This window comes from Chinchilla lanigera, unplaced genomic scaffold, assembly GCF_000276665.1.
Source record: "Chinchilla lanigera isolate Chin_1 unplaced genomic scaffold, ChiLan1.0 scaffold00001, whole genome shotgun sequence".
In the NCBI taxonomy this organism is placed as follows: domain Eukaryota; kingdom Metazoa; phylum Chordata; class Mammalia; order Rodentia; family Chinchillidae; genus Chinchilla; species Chinchilla lanigera.
The window spans coordinates 24,306,888-24,327,818 of NW_004955402.1; positions in this window are offsets into that span (position 1 = coordinate 24,306,888).

Here is a 20,931-nt window from a genome sequence, read left to right on the forward strand (position 1 = left end):
TATATATATATCTCCCATCTGTTGTATTGGCTCTCTTTACATTGAGATAGACAAGGACACAGTATGTCTTTGCTTAGAAATGATAACAAAATACTATAGACTGATAGACTTATACATCAGAAGTTTGTATTCTCATAGTGCGGGAGGCTGGAATGCTTGTAAATAGTTTTTCTGGTGAGAGTTTTCTTCATGGGTTAGAGATGGCTATCTTCTCATTGTGTCCTCTTACAACATTTCCTCAGTACTATGGTTCCTGAATGTGTCAACATATTAAATCATGGAACTGGAGGGAGGGAGGGAGGGAGGGAGAGACAGAGAGAGAGAGAGAGAGAGAGAGAGAGAGAGAGAGAGAGAGAGAGAGAGACAAAGCATTCTGATGTCTCTTTGTAAAAAGCAGTGATTCTGTTCAACCAGTTCAGCCATGGCATCACTTTTATGACCTCATTTGACCATAATTGATTCCTTAGAGACCCTGTCTCCAATGACAGCCACATTGGGCCATATACATTTTTGAGTGGACACAATTCACTCCATAATACTGGGATCAAGGTGCATGGGTCTAGAAGAGAATCTGAAAGACTGAGTTTCATACTAAGGGATCTTCATTTTATCTTACCAATGATGGGGAGTTATTGAAGGATTTTAACTGTCAAAAGAAGAGATCATAAAATTTATGCCACACAGCGTACTTTGATTTCTGATTAAGAAAACATTGACTAGCCATCCCTGGAATATTCTGTGCACATCTGCCAATGGAAATTAAAAAATAAGTACTCATAATCTCTAGAAGAATTAAGGCAGAAAGAAAGTCATTCCTAGAAACCTGGAGCTATTTCAACATTTCTGTAGTCCACGGAGTTGGACTGAAAAAATGATCTGTGATTTTTTTTCATGTAGCACACTTATGAACAACCCATGGCACCAATTTGCCCTGCCTAGGCTCCTTAACATAGTCTTAGCATTTATGCTGTGTATTGTCTATGTTGGTCATAACACTAGACAGATATCCCGGCATTGGTACAGCACATTGCAGTGGAGTTTAGTTCCTCCACATCTTTAGATAGCAAGACAAGAGGAGGGTGAGCTAGGGGTGAAAACAGATTGGCTTTTGGCTTTTTGCATTTTAATTGGATATATATGTATACATATATTTTTTTCTTATACAGAGGTAAGAAAATTCTTAATAGGAAGGCACAATGGGGATAATTTTATCATTTGCTTATTATTTAATTTTTTTTTGTTTTTATATGACATCAGTTCTAGGAATTAGTCAAGAGAACTAAGATCTTAAGGGTATCTAGCAAAACAGCCTTGAGCTGGTTGAACTGCACATCAAATTGCCATCTAGTTAAAGATGTGGGAAGGTTTCTGTTGTTGTTGTTTGCTGTTTGAGAGCAGCCATGAATAGTGAGACCAAAGCGTATTTACACATCACGTCTCTTGAAAAAGGTTGAATGAAATAGATCACTAGCATTCAAATATAGAATAGCTAAATAAATGCTTATATGGAACTGATATGCGTAACTCTCGTTATTTGCAGCTGTACAGGAAAATCAGACCAGAAACTGGGACAGAAATACTGAAGCCAAAATCAATCTTGCACATTAATAGAAGCTAAGACTTTTGAAAATAATTTACTAAAGTAACCAGAACTTTTTTTTTGAAAACTTATCTATGTTTAATAAGATATAAGGTATAGCCTGTGTGAAATAGGGAAAGAATTTCATGAAGACTGAAAGGCTAAGACCAAACTATAATGTGATAAACAATAATATGGACAAAAAGACAATCTTCATAAGAAAAGAAAGGCTGACAGAATCTCAACAGCAAAAACAAACTCTTAATTGATTACAATAAAATGCAGGATTGTTACGTTCTTTATTATTGATGGGAAATATGAAATATGAATATGAAAGGGTTTTCCAAAATATTATGCTGTTTTAACTTCAAACTTGGAGGCTGAATTTAAAACAAACAAACAAACAAAAAAACACTCCCCTTGATAGAGTAGATAAATACATTTGCTTATGACTTCGGAAAACAAGCCAATTTCCAAATTCTCTTTCACACTGACAAAGCAAGACCATTAGGATGTATTATTTAGGACAGTGATTCTCAGTAACCGATCTCTGCACCATCAAGCTGAAACTTGTTAGATCTATAAGTTCTCAAGTTCCACCTCAAATTATTGAATCCTGAATTCAGGGAGTGGATCTGAGTAGTCCCTATATAATCCAGTCCCACTTGTGGTTTTGGTATTGCTGTAACTTGAGTTCCACTGGATTAGAACAACTTACTTGCTGCAATGAGTGTTCCCAGGTAACTGCCCTGACACCTCAGGTACACTGTCTGCCACTGCTCCAAAGACATGCACAATCCAGACAGATTTGCAGATGGAGAGGCTCTGCTAGTGAGAAAAGTACGTATATCTCAGATTCCTCACCCCAATGCATTTCTGAATGGGAAGGAAGAGCTGTATTTACAAACTGAAAGGGCTTTGTATAATAAAGATAAAGGGCTCACAGCTAACTAATTCTGGGGGAAAATAAGTTATCACGGGGGGGGAGAGAAGGAGGAGGAGGAGGAGAAGAAGAAGAGGAAGAAGAGGAGGAAGAGGATGAAGAGGTAAAGAAGATTGAGAAGAGAAAGGAGAAGACAGAAGGGGAGGGGAGATTAGAGGAAAGGGAGGAGAAAAGAAGAGAGGAGGAAAGCAGGTGAAGAGAGGTAAAAAGAAGGGGAGGAGAAGAAAGAAGGAAGGAAGGAAAAGAAAGAAAGACCTCTAAGATGGGGAGGTTGTCTAATTAAAAATAAAAGTGAAAAAAGTAATGTTTATATAAGACAATGGCGCCTCTTCCTCCCAGGTTATGGGGGAAAGTGAAACATGAGTGCTGTATGCCAATGTTAGAGGTATTAATAAGATTAAAGCTTTGTAAATCACATGATGGAATCATTGGCACACAGACTTTGCTCATTCTCTGTCCGTCTTTATCCTTTGTTTCAGCACAAACACATGACTGTTGATGCCTGGTTTGTGCCTGAAATGTGTTGTGTTCTAAGCATTAGAGTCTAGGCTATAATAAATGTTTACCATGGATAAAAAAGAAGATCTGAGAATAAATTCAAATGGTCTGATCAATGAAGGAGAAGGTTAAAAGCATAATGGCTCTAGGATGCTGTGTATGAATAAATGTGTTTGGGTATGGTAGCTGTGGAACTCCAGGAAAAAGTGGCAAGAAAGACAAAAAGCTCTGGGACAGGCTTATTCAAGGAGCATCCCAAAGATTTCAAATGTACTCCAAGTACAGGTCCTATGCAGGAAAAGATGCCCAACATACATCAGTTGACAGTGGGCATCTATTCATATATTTCTCTCCTCCTCTCTGTAGGAGGGACACAGTGAAACTATCCTGGACTCTCAGATCCCCTACGTCTTGGTCATGCTTGGAAGAGAGTCATGTCACCTTAGTAATACTGCCGCCACAGTCCAAGGAGGACTCTTTCTTTCAATCCCAGTATTGTCCATCAGTGAACAATAGACTTTTATTAGCTATGACCCCTACTATCAAAGATTATGAAATATCATCACAGAGACAAAGACACACCTGAGAGGTTAATAGCATCCAAAATCTAAAAAAAGAGAAAAAACCTCACAATGTCACAGGTATATACGTGCTTAGTGAAATGTGAGTGACAAAAAGACTACAGAGTGAGCTGCCATTATTGAAGGAGAAGCCTCTAGCTGTTTTTCAAAGAAGGAAAGTAAACTACAACGAGGGAAGCACACACAGGAGTCAGATGGGGATGGAGTGAGAAAAGTATTGCAGGCTTGGGGAACAATTATGTGTCTTAAAAACAGAGCACTTTGAGGTGGATTCAGTTGATATGTTTGAAAGAAGAGGGATTCAGTTTAGAGTGATATAACTGAAATTATAAAGGTAATATCTGAGGGTTTATCCTATGAATATTGTAGGTACATAAAAGTTTAAAGATCTACTTCCAAATATGAATTTCCAAAGACAGATTCCCAGTTTATCTAGATTTTTATCCAATGGTAGCTTCTCTTACAGCAACCTTCATCTGAATATCATACAATCAGCAAGAGATGATAATATTCTTCCTGTTTCTAAAGTTATGCAACTACCTTGATATTTTTGCACCATTACTTGTGAAAAATATCCTTTTTTTGTCCTTTTTTCTTTTGGGGGATGGTTTCAGCAGTCTTAAATTCAGCTTTCATTTTGAATGCTGCTTAACAGAATTTGATTAAAAAAGTAAACTAATTATAACGGAAATGCAGCTCTGCGAAGCTTTAAGAAAAACACATTATTTTGTTTTAGGGTTCAGTTACTATACATTCATTTATCATCTTTATAAGCGATGTACAAGTGATGATGAATAGGCTCTGGCTTTGAATCAGGAAATGTAAATTATCCTCTTTCTTTCTTTCCTTTTTCCTTTTTTAAAAACAAATAATGAATACTAGTAAATTTGTAGCTAGGTGATGTGCCAAGAACTCAACGATGATGTAACGCTATGAATGCAATGCAAGAACCACCCATCTGCTAGTATGAAGCAAAGAAAACTCCTAGAGCAGGAGATGCAAAAGCTAACCTGGAGAGCATCGTGTCTTACAGTTGGGCTAGCTGTTTTGGAGGACCGTCTGGAAGGTGTTGTCCTCTCTGCCATTGTTCTATGTATGAGTCTCTCCCTTGCCAAGGCATCTTTGCCCTTTGGAAAGTAGCAATTGAGGTACTTAAGCCTTCCTTCGTCTGGATCTTACCTTTCAGCACAGAGTTTGTCCTCGCTTCTTCTCCATCTAAATAGTATTTGTCTTTCAAGGGCTGCTGAGGTTGCAACTTCATTGAAAAAGTCTTCCTTAATTGCTTTAGAACATGATCAAATTTATTCACAATGCTACAGAGATTTAAAATAGTGTAAGAGATATGGTGGTCTTACAAGCGGTCAGTGTTTCAAGATGGACATAGGAAGTTTTAGTGTTTGAATAATGTTAGGATAGAGGCAGAATGTGGGAAAGCATCCTATTCCTAATACGATGAGCAAAAGGATGCTTCAGTGTAGACAATGGATGAAAACAGACCAATTTTGACTGGATGGTCATTCTTGCATATGTGCAGAAGGGAGGATTTTATGAAAGATGGAACTCTGATGCACACCTCAGAAAAAGCCTCAAATTTACATCGCATTTATCATTCAGTGTAGAAAAACAAATCTCTGTTGAGAGAAAACAGCGATATGAGTGTAGGCTTTATTGGTGCAAAAAGTTTTGCATAGTCATTTCCATTTTCAGGGGTTTTGCAATATTTACATTAGCTTGCATATAGAATATTTAAGTTCCTTTCATGCATTTGGCAAATTAAATTTAAATCTCCAATTTACTTACATTTGGATGGCATTTACAAGTAAAGACATTATCCATAGACACTATTCACAGATAAAGTTATGTTTACATCATTAATTCTCATATTCTTTGTAAATTATGCCAGTTTGATATTTATGCAGTGATTTTGCACATACCCTGTTTTCCTCTTTGGAAGCTAAACCCGAGTTTGTCAACTCACTGCAGCCCACAGACTGTGTGCCTGTGCTTCCTTTTTATTTTCTTAATTTTTGTTTCTCCTCAGGCTTTTCTTGCTCAGTTGTTTTACTAAGACTTTCTCTCAAATTGCAAGGCAACAATTAAGCCCCATTGGCCTTGGAAAAATAAGTAAAGGCAAGGAAAATATTATTTTCTGTCTCTTTAAATGTAGACCATTTCCAACAATGCACTAAAAGCCTAAATATTTTATTGTCTGGGCACAATCTCATTTTTATTGCCCCAATCACAGCTCATTGGCTAGGATATGCTGGGCAGAAGAGTGAGCTGGTCAGCTAATGGCCTCCCTGCTGCTAAAATTAACTAATTGTTAAAGTAATAACCATGGACCCTCCTGGCCTATTTTAATAGTCATTGGCAATCTGGGAAATTATTTTGCGGTTTTCATTTCAGTAAGTCTTTCTATTGGCCATTTGAACCCCTCTCCATCCTCTTAAATGCTTTCTTGATGAGAAATATTTCAATGAGGATCTGCAGGGAGCTCTGACCAGTCCTTTCAAGTTGCAATTGGAGCTTACTGTCCTCCTGTGAATAGAGGAAGAACATCCTATAGATATATGTGTATTAAGGCACATGGGGGTGGCCATCAACCTAATGCACCAAACTTCTTTTTGAAATTAATGGTCTTTCCTCTGTACAATTGGCCTCTCACATCATTTTGTTTCATATCTTCCTTGCTCACACAGTGCCCATGATCTTACCTCTCTTTTTAGTGGAAAATCCTTTATATTGTCTAGGTCAGTGATGGCAAACCTTTTAGAGTTTTCAATGGTACAAACAGCCCACTGTGGCATGTGTGGACAGGTTTACCACGTCTTTCTACAATGAGGTGCTAGGTTGGGGTTCATCCATTATATATCTCAGGACAGTATTATTTACAGGGTTGATCTTCTCTTCCCTGATGTTCTAATCTATACTATTATTGCAACACATTTCACCAGGTTTTTGAATTTCACATTCTTCTTAATCTGGCTATTTGTGTCATGTGCACATGTTTTCCTTCTCAGGTAAGCTGCAAGTTTATGCAGAGAGGGTTCTGTACTTTCTCTGGTCTCACTCAGTAGCAGGAATTATGTTGAATATGTTGTATATGTTTAATAATCACATGTTGAATTAAATTAAGTTAATTGGGGAATTTTAAAGTTGCATTTGTTAGATAAATATCCTCCTGTTTTCACACCCTGAGAGGAAGACTTAAATTCATTGACCTTCTTCATTTAGCCTAAATCTTGATGGATTCTGACATAAACTCTATCATTAATATAGGTCAAATAGATTAGAAATTCCTTATGATAGAATTTTAAAAGGCCCTAGTTAAAGCATAGTAAGTAAAATAGCATAGTTCTTTGAGAAGGTGGATGTGAAGTAGACTTATTGTGAAAATATATTTGAAAGTAGAGAGAGAGGATAGTTAACTTCATTAGAAGTTTACTTGCAAACTATGCATTTGCTATTTATTCACTGGAGCCAATTGTGCAGGACCTCTGGTAGCTACCCATATGTTGAAATATTTGCAAACACTTTCTTGATAAAACCTCACGTCTATTTGGTATAATCATTGATATGCAAAACTTTACACAGCTCTTATCACTGGCATTATTGTGCATTTTTTATTTTATGCTTGTTAACACATGATTATTGGAGGTTTTTATGTATATTCACAAGAGTACCTTGCTCATGCTAACTTTTAAGCTATTATTGAGTAATTAGAGCAAGTAAAAATAAAGAGACCAGAACCAGCCTATTGATATAGAATTCCAGGCAAATAGTGACATGATCTGTTAAAGCATGAAAAACTTCTTGGTATGAAAAGTTTTCACACTTTGGCTTGGTTATAGTTGGCCCATGGAATAGTACATGCTAGATTAATGACATATTCTAGTCTAGATTGCTACAACCACATTAAAAGTCCATAGTCGATTAATTACCTCTTTCTCACATTGCATATGGACTTACAGATCAATTGTTAAATACAGATTTAGATTAAAGGAACCTTTTTATAATTCTAGGAATCCATAATTTATGATTCCCATTGTATAAGGACCTCGTTACATTGCTGAAGATTGAATTAACTTTTGCATTTGATTTTAGAGAATGTTTTTGAAAAAAAAAAGAAACTCAAAAATCTTAGTGAAGATTCTGACAAACTGAGATTTACATCCTGACTCTTCCACCTGCCAGGATTATCTCTTTGGATATATAACTGCAATATCTACCAACTTCATTTTCCTTACAGATTAAAATGCAAGTTATTTTCTTATCTGGAGGCCAAATGATAAGAACAAAAGCTGATAATTATTTGCAAAAGAAGAATGAACAGTTGCTCAGTGATTGTCCTATGAGTCAAAGGTAGCCCATCAGGGCATGGAAGTTTTGAAATCTATTTTAGTTTTTCACATCTTTTTTTCTTAACTCAAATTTCATCTGTGTTTAAAAAAACAGTTGAGATGCGAGAAAAACACTTCTGCTCATCTTCTTATTGTCATCTAATCTCCTTGTGTTTGTAGAGGGAGGTAGAGATGAAGAGCTCAAAGCTGAGACTCAGCCAGAGATGCTTTCAACCTCAGCACAGCCAATTACCAGTTGTATAATCTTGAAATTCTCAGCAACCTCTCTAAGCCTGAGGTTATTCATGTTAAACATGGGGATAATAGGTACACCTGCTTCATAGGGCTGCTCTGGGGCTTCTATCAAATAATGCTATAAACATTTAGCATGGTGTATTACACACAATAGCAATAGGTGCTTAGTTAATACTAGATATTATTCCCATATTATTATAGTGAAGGCTACTTGAACAGCAACACTTTGGCACAGAGATGACACTCAAAAAGAATTTGCGCAGAGAGGCAGTGCCACTCTGAAAGACTTGATCAGGGATCTATAGTGCACTGGGTGTCAGAGGAAGCAGAAAAATGAAGGAGAAAAGCTGTGTCTGCCAGGTGACTGAGGACTCAGAGGCACTTGAGGGGAGAAAGCACCGCTTGCCTAGCTGTCCTCCAGAGGCCTCAGGGCTCTGTGGCAACTTTTAAGGGGTTGACTTAGGGCTATAGTGACTCACAGGATAAAAAGCCTCCCTGCAGGATCTCAATGTGTTGTGCAAAGGAATAAGGTCCTGTGCAGTGGAAACCACAGGTAAGGTCTGGCCGGTCCTGAGATGCCTTCACTGTCATTCAAGTAAATCCAAACCAAGTTCTTCTCCTGCTTCCACAATTAAGGCAATCAAATAGAATTCCAAGAGCACTGGTCAGGAATTCTAGGTCAAATGAGATTTAGAAAAAGAACTAGAAAAAGAATCATAGATTTCTGTTCATGCCTGTGCGTGCAGGTATGTTAATTCATTCTTCCAAGTCGGGTCTAAATTTTACTTCCTCTATGAATTCCCAGAAGGTTGTTTTCATTCCTGACACAAATCTCTGTAATGCTGATCTGTCTGCTGGCAACTGACCCATCTCTAGTACAGCTGAACAGAACTGTAGTTTCTAAATCCATATTTTTTTTTCCCACTCCCATGGCAGGTTCTCTGAGAACCCAGCCTGATGTCTTTCCCCATGTGTCTGCTAAATGATCTCTCTCCCCCAACTACCAGGCAGTGGCAATCCAGTAGATCCTTTGTATATGTGCATTTTTAGCAAGCGGAAAGAACACTTAAACAAGTAAACAAACCAAAAAAGGAAATGCGAAGTATGTGCTAAACTGATGATGGTGTTTTCTCCTTGAAGGTAAAGTTAACTTTGGGCGTTGTGGAGGAAGGTGGCCCATCTGGTCCTGTGACATTTTTCTGGAAATATTATCAAAATGGAAGTGAGAAATGTGCTACAAACTGAACAATCATGATCCCCTCTCACATCTGAAGGGAAGCTTGTGAGAGTAATGAACATAAATCAAGGCTGGGATAAGTCCTGCCCAAATTGAAGCAAAACAGGTTTTGCTTTTAAAAAACATCTGCCATAGGGGATTTAAATCGAGTACTTCTGTTTTTAGAAAAATCTCTATTTCTTTACAGGATGTTGGTTTTGATCACTAATCCCTGGAAAATGTCTTAGGAGCTACTCCAATTGGCACAAACGTGAGGAAGTGGGTGTGGGCAGGTGTGGGGAGGGGAGAGCTCTTTGCTAAGCTGATGCATTATTTTAAAATAAAAAGACAGTCCCCAGATGCTCTCGGCGCTGATGCTTTCCTCTGTGATTTTTCCAGCAATGTGGCCCAGGGACACCTAAAGCAAATGCTCCTTCTGCGGGTCAGCACTTTCTGTCCACTCCTCTCCCCGGCCAATGGCATTAATGTGCATTTGTCAATACTGAATTTCATTTGCCACAGAGCAGCTTAGAGAGGGAAGCACATCGTGTTGTATTTTCCTTGCCTCTCAAACTGGAGTTCCTGCTTCTCCCCAGCTTTGTGCTGTCAGCAAAACATAACGCGTTTACAATCGGTCTCTTGATCTAAGGTAATTACTTCCAGGAGAAATAGCGAGGGTAAGAACCTAACAAGAGAAGGCTTGTGTTGTCTCCTGGTGAGCTGCTGTCCTGAAAGTGTATCAGACTTGTCAAATTGGTTCAAATTAAATTGACACGGTGCTCTTCTAGGTGTCGCTACGTTATTATACATCTCAGAGCCCTTTTGGGCAGTGAATGCCTTCGAAGTTAAAAAGGCATGTGCTAAGGAAACGGGCTCAGATAGCCAGCAACAAGGACAGCGCGGGGCTCCAGGAGGACACGTTAAAACTGTTTGCGAGGATGCGGCAGGTTATGTTATTACTGGAGCTCAGTTTTGGTCTTCTCTCAGCAATTTCCAGTTCCTTCCACTGTGACAGAGGTGTCCCCAGGTCGTAGCAATGAGGCCTAGGAACAATTTTTTTCTTGCCTCTGCCTTCATTTATTTATTGCAACATTTATGGGCACTGTCCAGGGAAGATTCTGCTTCCAGCAGCATCAAGCCCAGCCTAAAGGGAGACAGGGAAATTCTAATCCTAGTTTTTCTCTCAACGGCCTGGTGACCTTGGCCAAGTCATTTAACCTCAACACACTGGGGCTATTGTTTATAACTGAGCAGGGGAGTGAATGAGGCCTGGATCACCTCACCAGGGTGTCAGAGGAATAATTAATTAATGATTGTAAAGCACTTTGCAAACAGAAAGTGCTGTACAAAATGCTTAATATTAATAATAAAATGCATTCACTGCACGCCTCTAGGCGTATGTACAGAAATAACGGCAGCAATTAAAGTAACACGCTAACAAAACTCATTAACCCTCAAACCTCCTTCTGACTGTACTTGGCTGTTGTAGCTTCATTGTTTTCTTAAAATTGCTAGGAGGTACAAGGAGGAAACCTGCGCTGAAAAGCGCAGCGCTGGGTCTCTACATCACTTTCTAGGCAGATGCCTGTGTCACCTTTTCTGAGAAATGAGAGTGCTGAAGCCCCCATCTCTATCCAGGCTTGTAGCCATTTGCCCACATGAACAAGATCGTTTTTTCTATGCTATGTAGTAGGTACAGGCACCTACTACCTGTACCATGACTTACCCTAACTCACTGTCTTCTTCCTGGGTAGCCGTAGCAAAATACCTGAGACAGGCTACTTTACTGACATGAAGCTAATTTGATCCATGAGTCTGATGGCTGGGAAGTCCCAAAAGCATGGCGCTTGTGTCTGGTGAGAATTCCCTGGCTACATCACAACATGGCAGATAAGCAGCCATGTGCAAAAGGAGCACATGTGTAGGAGAGAGGAAGCAGGAGATAGAACTGGGAAAGCTGAATTTGCTTCATAAGAGCACATTGCTCTTGTGGGAACTAATTTAATCCTATAAGGCTTGACCCATGCCCACTTGTATTAGTCTGCTTTCCCATCATAGAGACTCAGTACCTGATACCTAAAACTTAAAGGAGGAGAGACTTAATTTGGTTCATGGGTTTAGGGGATTCAGTTCATGGTAGGTTGACTCTCAGGTGGAAACATCATGGCAAAAGAGCACTGTAGAGCAAAGATACTTAGTTCATGGCTTCTAGAAGCAAAGCAGGGGAAACACTGCCAGAGAGAAAGGGGCCAGGGACAATATATGATACCCGAAGTCATGCCGTCTTGACTCATTCTGACATATCCAGACATGTAATCTACTACTTTTAACTTAGGCAGCTCCAAAACCAATCAAGTTGCTTTAATTAAGATTAAACACCACACCACAAGAGGGCAATAATTCCTTCTCAGAGTGGAGCCTTTACAAGCTATTCACTTGCTATTATATCCTACTTCTTAAAGACCCAACATCTTTCAATACTGTTACGTTTGGGATCACACTTCTAGTACATGAACTTCTGGAGGACAAATCATATCTACTTATAACAACAACTCTTCTTCCCTTTGTGTTCATCATTCCTTCCATGCACACAGGACCCTTCTGTGCCTAGCCTATATACCCTCTAAGGATAGAGCTTCTTTTGAGCTGTAGCCCTTTTACTCCTGAACGGGGACAGTGAATGGTATGCACATACTTAGTCCATGCAGCAAGAGGTAGCCGCAGAGCCTGTGCCCTTCCCAGCTGATGGATTAGACTAAAGGGAAGGCTGTTATTTGAAATAGGTTGTGCTCTGCAGTATTTTCTTGCTTTTAGCAAGCTGGTAACTATTACCAAGAAGGTTTGCCAGGGAGAAAGAATTATGATATGGGGTTGAGGAGGGAAAGAGGGAAGGAAGAAAGGGCTATTGACTCTGTAGTTCAGATCTCCCACAGCACTGAAATGGGGAAGAAATGAAAACATGGACTGGGAAAACAACTTGAGGGAAAGAGGGAAGGGTTAATATGACATTTCTTGAGCAAGCAGAAGCAGGAACAAGGCCGGATGTACATGGGTCACACTCGATAAGGGGACAAGGGTGGCCATGGCATGCTCAGAAGGAGGCACCCAAATGTTAAGGGAAGTGTGGAGTAGTTGTTTGAAAGACAGGCTGGTAGACCTGTGAAAGACTAACTTGTTATTTCCCTCTAATGAGGAATGGATAATTTGAAAAAAAAAAAAAAAAAAAGCCTCCTTTTACTTCCTTTTTCTTCTTATTAAGATACCATTTTGTTTTTTGTTTCTCTTTAAATTTTAAATTTCATATCTCACCTTGCCCAGGGTGCTGGCTCATGTCAGAACATTTGTGCTGCAATAGCATATTTTACAGAAAATAAAAGTGGTATGCAAACCATATACCTGAGGCATTGTGAATCGAAATTTAATCTGATTTTATCCTGAGTACAATATTGTACTACAGGGTTGCGATATGAACCTTTAGATTGATAACCCAAATAGTCTTTATAAAAAATGACCCTGTATACTGTAGGGAATGTACTACAGATGATGCATTAGAATAGTACGGCTTTTACTAAATGTCGTACAAAGCAACTAAGCAAAAGTCAGGGATTCTATTTAATTTGATTATTTAAAAGAGAATCCCTGGAAAAATGATTAGGCAGGAAGGAAGGGCCTTGAGTTTTAGAAGAAATGGCCAAGTGACTCCTGGGCATACAGAAGAGGGCGTTATTGTAGGGTCAAAGGTGGAAGAGGAGGAATTTTCTGTGAAAACAGTAGCCTGTGTACGGTGTGGTGCTCCTGAGCCCAAATGTCTGTCTGGGGGGAGACGAGGAGGGCAAAAGGGAGGAGACAGAAGGGAGGAAGCTAAGTGCACACAGATTCAGTGCTGAGTGATGCGCAGGAGTCTGCAGAAAGGTGGGTAAAAGTTCAAGAGCAAGTGAGAAACGCAGGACAGCAGGCCCAGAGGCCCATTGGGCAGAGCTCGCTGCAACGAATACTGATTTTTGGCATTTTCCCACATGATTCCCTCCTGTGGAGAGCAGAAGGTGATTGTGGACAAGCAGTTTGGGAGATTACAGGTCTGGAGATGACTTTGGAAAAAAAAATCCTAAAATTACAAGAAAAAAGGCAAGAAATGGTATTGAGAGAGCACAAACCTCTATTTCACGGCCAAATCAAAAACTCCCTGACTTGGAAATTGATATTCTGCTTCCAAGACTTTTTCCTGAAGGCGGGGCACAGTATACAGGAGCCGCTGAAGGGAAGGGACACCAGTGCACATTCTAGGATCCAACTCTGCCAACCTTTGGGGATGTCTTACACCAGCCTCTTCACGTCGGTATGCTTTTCACTTGCAAAGCAGTTTTGACTATGAGTATGGTCCTTTCTGCCTCTGACATTTAACAAGCTCCATGATACTGAGTGTCCAAAGAATGTTTGTGATACTGTACTTAGTGGCTAGAGAAGTGGTGTAGATTACACTGCTACTTCACTGAAGCTCGATGAGATCTCTGAGGTGTGAACTTTAGGGCTTCATCACAGTGGTTTAGAGAGCTCATCAGCCAAAATTCATTCACCAACATCAGCATGTCCAGCCCTTTGCTAAGTGCTTAAGGGATGACCCTGCTCCTGACTATGAGGCAGTCACTGTCCTGTTGAGGAGTCATATTAACACATGAAAAATGACAAAACATAAGGGACATAACCAAGCTCTGTGTTCATTGCCAAATGAGAGCTTTGAGCTTGAGTTTGATGGAGTATGAACTTCTGTTGGGCTGAATGGCTAGAGACGAGGAGTAGGAGTTGATCCTACAGCTAAAAAAGAGCATAATAGACACACACACACACACACACACACACACACACACACACACACACACACAGAGCTAATATCCATAGCTCTAACACAGCAGGGCCCTTAGCAAACTTCTGTTGACTATTAGACAGATGAAATGAAGAACAGGTATGAGAGTGGTGAGCTCCAGAAGGAACCATCCTAATGGGATACAATTTATAACTTCGGAGAGCTCTCTGAAGATTAAGTATTCATAAAATGGTAGAACAACCACTAAACCTGGGTTCTTGGATCATAGGCCCAAATCCTCTTTCTGTCATTAGGTAGAACTTTGAAGTTGCGACAATTTCCTGTAGTATTTGAGTGTGATGTTGGATTCAAGAGTTTTTGTTTTTTTCACCACATTCTTGTGGACTGTGGTTTATAAGAAGTAGAATTGGAGGCTGAGTAGCAGAGTCAGAGGCCAACACGAAGACCCATAATGACAGAAAATAATTGGCAAAAGTAAACAGTGGCTTCAGTACTGGTGACTGAATGTAAGGATTGCCACAGTAGTATTAGAGTGCCACAATTATGCCGCAGTTAGTGTTACAGTAGCCTTTCTGAAGTGTTCTACCTACTCTTACAAAAATTTCAAGTGTCTTTGTCTTTGTGCACTCTACTTATTCAGTAAATACATTTCATCAGCAACTACAATTATACTGCGCGTAAGTGTTAGGCATAATGGACGCTAGTTGAAAACACTTGTTCTAGAGAGCTTGATACACAATTTCTTTATTTATAAAATATCATCCATTCTCCTCAACACATCATGAACTCTACTTCTTTCCAAATTAGGTGCACTTCAGGCACGCTCATCAGACATTGAAAATTTTATTTATATGAACACATGGGCCAACCAATTTTTTTTTTTTTTTGGGTTTTTCTCCGGTACCGGGAACCGAACTCACGACCTTGCACTTGCCAGGCAGGCGCTTTTGCCGCTGAGCTAAATACCCAGCCCCTGGCCAACCAATTTAAAAAGCTATTTTTTAGGACACAATGATCGCTAGGAGATACTTAAAGGATGTTAAATGTCAAGCTATTGAAACTCAAGTTATTTGGAAGAAGGGAGATATAGGAAGATGTATACATACCTATGCAAGAAAGGGAGTTCATGTGCACATGCATCTCACTTGCAACTTCAGACTTAAAAGGAGGTGGTTCTACAGGATGGCCCTTGCACCTGAGTGTATGTGGGTATATGAAAGTGTGAATCCCTGTCAATTTCTAAGGAAAGGGGATACTCAGACTAAAAAGCAGAAGGAACTGAGAGGAAAGATCTAGGGAGGAGGGGAAAGGAGAGGACTTGAAGATGCACATGCACATGCAATTTAAAATTATAACCTAACAAATGCAAAACAGGAAGGGAACAGCATTTTAAAGAGGCCAGTAGATAGCATCAGCTCATTAGTGGTTCCATTACAGTGTACATTGGTTTGTTTTCTCTCCTAGCACAAAAAAGTGATATATATTCATGTGGGTATGGAGGAAGTAAATTAAATAAACACAGCTCAAGTTATTTTAGGGTATTCTGAGCATTAACTCTCATCCTTGAAGGTAGTGGTGAGAATTATGAGATGTTTCAGTCTTTGAAATTAGCTATTGTACTTGAACTGTAATTGGATTCCCAAAGCACCCCTTCAGTGGAGGAAGAGTGGGGAAGGGTCACCATAAAAGGAGTGGAACACTTTTCGTCAATTGGATGGGAGGACGGCAGAGTCCATGCTGCTGACACTGCACAACTTTAAATGATCAGAGAACTTAGTTCCCATTTGGAAATGATTAAGGTCTTATTGCTCCTGTCTTAGATATGAGATACTTGAGATGCGTCTGTGTGATGTAACTAAGGTTGAATGACAACTCTATGCATGCAGCTAGCAAAGTTCATTGAGAAGGAGAGAAGGGCACTGAATTTCAGGAAAGTTGAACCATGAGAATTGAGGGCCTTGATTGAATCTGATAGGTCCTAATGGGGAACAATACTGAACTGAGGAAGAAAGAGGAATGAGGTTTGGTAGAAAGAATCCAATGCAAATTTAGTTTCTTCTTTTTTAAACCTCAGAATTAATCTTGCCTATTTTATACAGTTAATAGTAGAAATTATTTTGCATGAAGAAAGACAATGTGAGAAATAGCAGGGTGGAATTTTAGAGGTGAATTTAAAAAGGGAACTGGAGGAGGCTAATATTCTTATCTGCTCCAAAATATCTCCTGAAATCATGTCAGAGTTTAATTATTTTTTGTTTTTGTTTTTGTTTGTTTGTTTGTTTGTTTTATAAATGGTGATACAAGACTTTCAGGGGAGGATTTCTGGGTGGGGCAATGAACCATGCCATCTGAGAGTTAGTGTGGATGGGTTGGAAATAGGGAAAAGTCCCTAGCCCCTCCTAAAGAGGCCAGCTGAGATTACAGGTCCTGGACAAACCGCAGGTTTGCCCGGGAAAGGGAATATATAATATAAGGAGTTTAGGAATGCACATAAATATCAGTGCCCTCCTAGAAGTGCCAGGACCTACGGCACAGGGCAAGAGATATAGATGCTGAGCCTGCACCTTGACTCCCAGTACCTATGGCACATCGGGACGGTAGCCAGCGAGTTGCTCTTGGACCCTTTGGCCTAGTTCTGGTCCCCATTTCCCAGCAGGTTCAATTTTCTTTTTAAATCTAATATCTTTAAGTGAGGCATTTATCCCCCAGTTTGCAGCAGCTACCATGATACTTATTGTCTGATGGTGGCTGTGATTCCTCAATTTACATTAACTGTTGGTTCGCTATATTCACTAAAGCCTAACCACTGTGTTGTTTAGAACGCCCTGCAGAATGATTCTCACCATTTCATTCATGACAATTATCTGAGAAGGCAGAAGGTCAAAGGCCCAGAGTGATTCACCGAAGATGCATACAATATTCATTCCACAAAGAACAAATATGGAACAGGAGAAATAGCGACAGTCTCATCATTTGCATTTAGTATGTAAATTCAAAATACATATTGATTTACATATATAATTTAGTAACCCTCCATAAAAAAGACAGAAAAAGAAAAGAAAAGAAAGAAATCTAGGTACCTGAGTAAACATGAATACCCACCCCAAGCTAAAGGCTGGGCTCGTGGTAGTGTTTGTAAATGGCGCTGTGCGGTAGCGCATCTTAGCACGCCAGTGTGTACAAACTTAAAACTGTTGCTAGGTTAAACAGCACCTTTCCCAGGAAGCACAACTGATCTAGCAGCTTGTGCTGTATGCATTGGTCTCCAGGGCAGAAGGCCCTTTCTTCAACTTTCTGCCAGGGCAGGGAGGGGGGTTCCTCACTGTGCTATCCAGGATGGTGTCTGTCTTTCTGCTGATGCAGCTCAGTAGTTACAGACGTCTGTTTCCCTTGTGCATTTCCATGCAGGAAAACGTGAACATACATATCTTCATTACCTTTAGGGAGGGACCAAACTGTCCTCACTGACCACAGCTTTATCCAAACTTATTCCGTATTCCCACCATTCTTCCCACTTCCAGCTCCTGAAATTGCCTCTCCAGGGACAGATCCTCACTGTCCTCTGGACACATAAATATTCCAGCTTCTGTACTTTTGCAACACAATGTCATGTAAAACAGTTGCTTTTCCTTCATCTATCAAAATCCTATCCCTGTCTCAATCTCTGTTGGACAAGATTTTGCCTTTATGAAAGTTTCTTGCAAACTTCAGATATGCTGATTTTTCCTTTCTAAGAGCAGTCAGGACAACTGAGGTTTCAAGCTATATGCTCAGCCTCTTGAGCTTGTCTCACACAGTTGTCTGAAGCTCCCTAATCATTTCCTAAGTACTGCTGTTGGTTCCCCAAGCAAGGAGAATGTTCCCTGGAGAAAGGGCCTCCATCTTCTCTGTATGAAATACTCTTTGTCCAGACAATGGACATAGTGATGCTGGAAGCATGTAGCACTATATTGAATGGCAAAACATATCCTGAATTTTCACTCCTTGTCCACTGTGCCATGATGTAAAGCCTATAATAGAACATCTTAATCATGGCCATATTTGTAAAATGAATCAGCAGAGAAATGCTGAGAGTACAGAAGTGTAAGTGAAGCTGGACTGTGTTGTTTTTATGAAAGCACTCTGCTCATGATGAGAAGTGGCACGTTTGTATCATAATCCTGAGCATTAACAGTTGAGATAGTTCTTGGTTGTATGTTAACTCTCCTAGGTATTGTAGGATGTTTAGAGCATCCTTTGTTTCTTCACTAAATGACAATAGCTCCACCTGCCCCCAGGTCTCCCCCACTGCCATTGTGACAATCAAAATTGCCTCCAGTCTTTCCATGTCCTTGAGGGGCAAAATCTACATGATTCTCTTCCCTCTACAATGGGATAGATTGCTATGATCAATGCTCTAAAATTCTTAAGATAGTTGCATCTTTTCATTGAGTCAAATGAATCTTTGTGATACCTTCATATTTATGAAAATTCTTCTTTTTCACCCTATTAATTATTTGTTATTTATTATTAACAAATATTTTATAGCACATATGATGTCTTTAATTCTTGCTTTTTAGAGTGATTTACAAAGATGGACTTAATTCTTCTATCCGTATGGTAAGTATGACAACACAACCCATTTTATGAATAGGGAATTCAGACCCAGAGAGGTTCAGAAATGTATCCAAGGTCACACAGCTAGTATGACAGAGCTGGGATCCAGCACCATTAACTACTGGGCTTTCTTCAGAGGCAAAAGGTGATCTCTGGATTATCTCAAATTCTGAACAGCAGTGTTTTTGTAAGTTTCCATCAGTTTGAGTGGCCAATTTGCATATTGACCGTATCCTCCATTATTTGTTTGCAATATCCACAGCTTTTTTCTTTGGCAACTTGCTCCCCACTGAGTCCTTTCTATGGCTGGGACTTGGGCTCACACCTTTGTTGAATGCAGGGCTGAGGAGGGTTGCATACCAGAAATCTTGGGCATACTTCCGAGATTGTGGAAAATATTCAATCTGTCATACCTGAAATGATCCATCAGTTCTTGGTACCCATGGAAAAGTTCCAAAATGATTGCTATGTTGGGTTTTCAGTTGTTTACATAGTCAGGCTGTTCTCCAGCTGTGATGCTCTAATGGGTCCTTACTCCAACTGCACTGAGTCTAAACTCCTTAGGCAAAATGTCAAGGCTTTTCATTATCCCACCACTCCCCATACAGTCCATTTGCTTGGAGTGGGTCAACGTCCTCACTCTGTATTCTAGCTTCCCTGTGTCTAGGTATTCCACTCATCCTTTGAAGGCTTAGTACAGTCTCAGGCACTTCTATGAACTTCTGTCATTGAGACCTTCAGCTTACCTTTCCTGATCTCTTTTAATGTCTGTTTCTGTTTTATCTACATGTACTCATGAAGGTAGACATTGTATATACTGCATTATTTTACATGTTGTTATGCCTCTTCTCAACTGGATTGTGTAGGTCTTGAAGGACAGGACTGTGTCTTTTATCTTAGCCTCCACATTGGCGCAGGACAGGGGTTCAGTAGCATGCTGATGCATTGATCATTTGCAGTGTTACTATTTTTTTGCAGTGTTTGCAGTGTTCACCTTTTCTTCATGAAAGGTCCTATGCCAAACTGCCCTTACTCTCATGGTCATGTGGAAGCTGAGTTGTATCACGAAGTCTTCCAGCTGCTGAGTGCTAATTATGAGTGGTCAGCTACAAGACACCAATTAATAGTCTCTCACAAAATGCAGTTCCTGGGAGAAGGTGAAGCATGGTGTCACACACAGTCAAAATGATGCAATTGCTCATTTTTGAAAAAGAGATGAAATCTACAAACACTCACGCTTCCCTTAGGGAAAACACCAGCAACAAGCACCAATAGCTTGGCTTGGGTCTGGGTTTTATAAAGTGACCATATCAGAGACATCTGGGAACATGTCAATAGAGTGCGGGAGAGTCAGATTCTGCTAGGCTTCTAGCACTACAGGTTACAAGTGAAGGAACTGGTTTTACATTTGAAAACTAGTTTGCATTGCAGTGCTTATTTTTGCTGTGATTATTATAGTAACACTTTCAGTGACCATAGTATTGATAATGTTTTTAGTGTGTTTACATATAGTAACTGTTTTTGTCAAATATACACAAAGCATACATAGAATGGAGGTATATCCCCAGTTCTATAAAACTAATGGAAGCCTCCTAGATTAAAGAAACTTACTTAGTAAATGTCAAGGTTTCTTAAATCAGTTTAATGTTTATTGATTTCCCTTTAATTCATTTTAGTTTCAGAAGTAACACAATGCAGGTGAGGTAAACCTTAAATGCTATACTATACTGGAGCGCATAATATAGAAATTAATTATTAATAGAAAATTTTAATATGACACTGGAATTTCCTTTCCCCAATAACAACCAATTAGAAAACTAAAAAACTTATTAAACGTCTTCTTTGCTAGGCATGAAGTGTCACATAGCTTCTTATGAAGGTCTTATGGGAAATTTTAATTTGACTGATAATTCTAGGGAAATATGCCAAATGAGTATCATTTTGCACTATTGTTTTAATGTGTATAATGAATGTATAAGTCAGTAATGGCTGTTTTTATTTTGCATTTTTCTCACAGGTTGCAGGGATCATTATCCTCTCAGTAGTGTGATCCTGTAGTTGTTCTATCTCGATATTGGCATTGTTTTCACATCTTCCAGTT